Genomic DNA, 4,223 nt, shown 5'->3' on the forward strand with positions numbered 1-4,223 from the left:
CGACATAACTATGTTTTGTTTCTTCTACCTAGATGCTTATACTGTTATTCATCCTTAGACTATATGCAGCTTAGTATTTTTGAATATGTACTTCTTTAAGAAATTTCTTGTATGTATCAGAAAATATTTTCACCCTCCCTAGGCAAAATAGAACGTTTATAGTTGTTGTTCGGAATTGTGTAGGCACTTTTGTTTTTATACACCAGACGGTTCACATATTTGACAAATGTTTGAATTTTCAATTACAAAATCTATTCTAGGATGTAAATGCTGACGACTACAAGTCAAAACCTCCTGATTGCATCTGTGCTAGATTTACATTGATATAAAGTCCGGATTGCCATGTTAGTACTGGCGACCTTGACATTGTGAATAACACTACTCTGCGAAAGGCCCGAAATATCGTGAGCCTTTATCCATTAATCTGAAACACAACTTCAAAATACTGATGAATTTAATCAAGGATCATGCCAGGCAATTGACAACGCGCATAACAAAGTAGACGTAGATATACGTATTATAAAAACAATGGATAGGTGATTTTTTGAATGAACGTTTATCCATTGTGGCTCTAACTTAAACTATTTTTCTGTTGTTCAAAATTAAAGCATTTACTTAATACAAAGGTGATTTAATAGTCTATATTTCCATGTTCAACGATGCATTAACAAAGTTCACAATTGATCAGTTAAAAACATACAAATATAACATAACATGAAATAAAAAGGTGCACATCTTCATAACCTAGAATATATAATTCAAGACTATACTATAGCATATGTGGTACTCTCACAAAAGTATCAGTTCAACAACTTGTTTAGAGTAGCCGTGAGAAATGTTATGCCTTCATCAATTGTCTTTTGAATTTAAATGTTTTATAGAACATTTACATAATATACTACCTCATAAAGCGTTCAACAAAATCGAAATTACAGGATATTTGAATAAAAAGTACAAATATTTGCATTTAAAGACCTTCAAAATAGATCGCGTGTCGTCAAATTACAAAAACAAGAGATCAATTACTTGGATTACAGACAAGTATAATATGTTTATTTATGAAGGTTTGCAAATACGAAGGTTGATTCGCGCCAATTATTAATAAGAAAAGAATTTAAATAATTATAACTGTCATAAATATCTGTTCTCATATTGTAATGCATGTTTAGAATTAAAAAAAGGAGTGTAATTGAAATTACGACGACCATTCAACTGACATCAAATTACGTGGATATTAGCGACTATATGTCAACGTATGAAGTAAGTTTGATTTTGTAAGTAACTTTTGTTCATAATATTTTATTTTGAATTGTTAGAAAAATTACGGATTTTCAACACCAGGTAAAATTAGCAATGAATGCAATACAAAAATGTAAATTAGCCGGAACTATTGTGAAAAGTTAACTTTATCAATATTAATATAAAACAATGTTGACAAATTACACATGTGTTGTGTCTTGTGTACTATTATTTGTCTGTTTGTCTTTTTCTTTTTAGCAATGGCGTTGTCGGTTTGTTTTCGGTCTATGATTTTGAATATCCTTCTGGTATCTTTCGCCCCTCTTTTACTATGTTGAATCACAGTTAATTTGTTCCGTTTTTTTAAAGTTTTTAAATTAGTTATATGTTTTGTTACTTTCTTATCAATGTTTTATTGTTGTATGTTTGGATTCTTATTTCTATATTTCAGATTTAAATCAATTATATTGGTTTCAATTTCTAAAAAAAATGTATCAATTCAATTTCTAATATTATTTTTCACAAACCTGTGATAATAGACTACAGAGCGCATGAAACGATTGGTATAGGGTGGGCTAAAGTACGATAAATAATACGGTAAGCTGTTAACTTTCATCTCATCTGGTAGAGAGTTATCTCATTGACAATTATATGTCATCTTTTTATTTTCATACACAAATCGTATCATTGGAAACTAATATAACGTAATACTATGTAAGACCTTATCGCCGGTTATGTTGATTGTTAGAGTAAAAGTGAGGGGTTTCACAAGATTATTAAGAAAAAATACGAATACACTATATCACCTTTCACCTTTCAACAAATGAGAAATATGCTGCACAATACTTAATATAAACTTTATGATATATTGTTTATGTCTTGTCACTTATACAATAGATTTCAGAGCATACAACTAGCCGACTGTTTCAGCTATGGTATTGGTAGAAAATGATTCAAATGAAACCTTATATGTAAAGGCTACTCGACATCAGGACTTATCAGTGCAAAAAAGGATTGGGTTTGTAGTGCACGCGTGTGGTGAGGAAAGAATTGAACATGCAAATAAGGAAAGTGAATGGCATTGTTTACAAAATAATGACTATACTCAAATTGCACATAAGAGCGTATTACAGTTTAGCCCAGTAGCTGACAATACAACTATCTATATCACAATAAAAGCTCAACAACAAGTAATTTGTGATAGCCTTCCTCTTCGGAACAAACTAGATGTCGTTGTAAAAATTATAGGTGAATTAGTGTTTGTTCGGAATCCCAAAAGAAAGAAACAAATGATTTATAGATACAACATAAAACCAGGTTGTAAAAGGGAAGCTGACAATGATCTAAAGGCAAAAATTGAAGACATTGAGTGGGAATTTAAGAAAATACAAGCTGACAACGCACACAATATCGAGAAGAAGATCCACAGTTGGGAAACTAATCGCAGGTACCAGTTGACATTTAAAACTTGCAACTTTCAAAACCGATATAATAATAGGGTGTATAATGGTTGTAGGGAGAAAATATTCCATAAGGTTAGGTCAGATACCGAATGTAAAGAGAAAACAACTCGCATTGGAATAATTGCCATAAGCGAGAGAAGTTCAGCAGATTTTGTCAGATCATTGATATTTGAATTAGAACAAAATCGTGATATAAATGTTAGATATTTCAAAATTGACAGAGATGATTATATCAACAGAGTCAAGCTCCATGTTTACGAAATTCTACTCGATATTGAACAGTTCGATGTACAGAACCTACGAAAAGTACATTGGCCAGAAGAGGTTGCCGAATATTATCAGTGGGATTAAAGAAAACATTCATAACAGTAAAATATAAACTTTTTATTCATATTTGAAATTATAGTATGAAGAAATGTGCATTTAATCCATTAGACAATAAATAATATGTTTGTTTTAACCCGCAACATTATATATTTGCCTGTCCAAAGTCAGGAGCCTGAAATTCAATGGGTTTCGTGTGTTGCTATATATCCTATCAATTCTTCTTTAAGTGTTTTGTACATTAGCTTTAAACCTAGGTTCAGGCTACCATTTCCTTCTAAAAATTACGTTACCAAGTCAGGAATATATTGTTTTTCACTGGGTCCGGACATTGATAGCGTTTGATTTTGTCAGAATTTTTTTGGAATTCTCTCTTTTTTAAATTGCCATGGAGTTCGGTAGTATTGTAATACTTTTTTTCCAGACCGTTGGTTTTCTTTTTTGAATTGTTTTACATTTGTCATTTCAGGGCCTTTTGTAGAGGAGAAGCGAAAGATACCAAAGGGACATTCATATTCATAAGTAGAAAATAAACAGACAACGACATGTATTAAAACAGAAAAACGACCAACAGATAAACAGACAAACAACAGTACACAAAACATAAATTAACATAGAAAACTAATGACTTAGCAACAGGAACCCCTAAAAAACAGGGGGTTAACTCAGGTGCTCAGGAAGGGTAAGCAGATCCTGCTCCACATGTGGCACCCGTCGTGTTGCTCCTGTTATTACAAACCCGGTAAATATCCGGTATTTCATATTGGGGAAAACGGGACAGGATTGTAATTACTACAATTGGTACATATCCGCGGACATCTGTAAAACGGACATTCCATAACAGTTAACTAACTCGTGTTGGTGTCTGTGAAATTTACAAAGTGATGATTTCAACTTTACCACTTGGAACTCTCAATGTAATAGCTTCGATGTGAACAGCAACCCTCTATCAATAAAATCGTGATAAGAAATACAAGCCCTGGAATATCATATCAACTAGATAATATATACTCCATATGCAGGCGCTGCTTTACTGTTGCAACATAGAATTTGAAAGTTCACAATTGGGATAAGAAATCATCAATTAGTCTTAACGTTTTGTTTTGATATATGAGTTTGAATGTCCCTCTTGTATCTTTCGCCACTCATTTGTATCCTTTATCTAAAATTTAATGGGATAAGTTCAATAAATTCATC

At 32.0% G+C, this 4,223-nt stretch overlaps 1 long non-coding RNA gene across 1 annotated transcript; it reads left to right on the forward strand.

Moving 5' to 3' along the window:
- Positions 1 to 761: 761 nt before the first annotated feature.
- LOC127718438 (uncharacterized) lies at positions 762 to 3,162 on the forward strand. Its single transcript, XR_007989831.1, has 2 exons — positions 762 to 1,274; positions 2,137 to 3,162. It is a non-coding gene; the product is annotated as an uncharacterized LOC127718438 (long non-coding RNA).
- Positions 3,163 to 4,223: the final 1,061 nt, after the last annotated feature.

The sequence above is a fragment of the Mytilus californianus genome, unplaced genomic scaffold (assembly GCF_021869535.1).
Source record: "Mytilus californianus isolate M0D057914Y unplaced genomic scaffold, xbMytCali1.0.p SCAF_10, whole genome shotgun sequence".
NCBI classification, from domain to species: domain Eukaryota; kingdom Metazoa; phylum Mollusca; class Bivalvia; order Mytilida; family Mytilidae; genus Mytilus; species Mytilus californianus.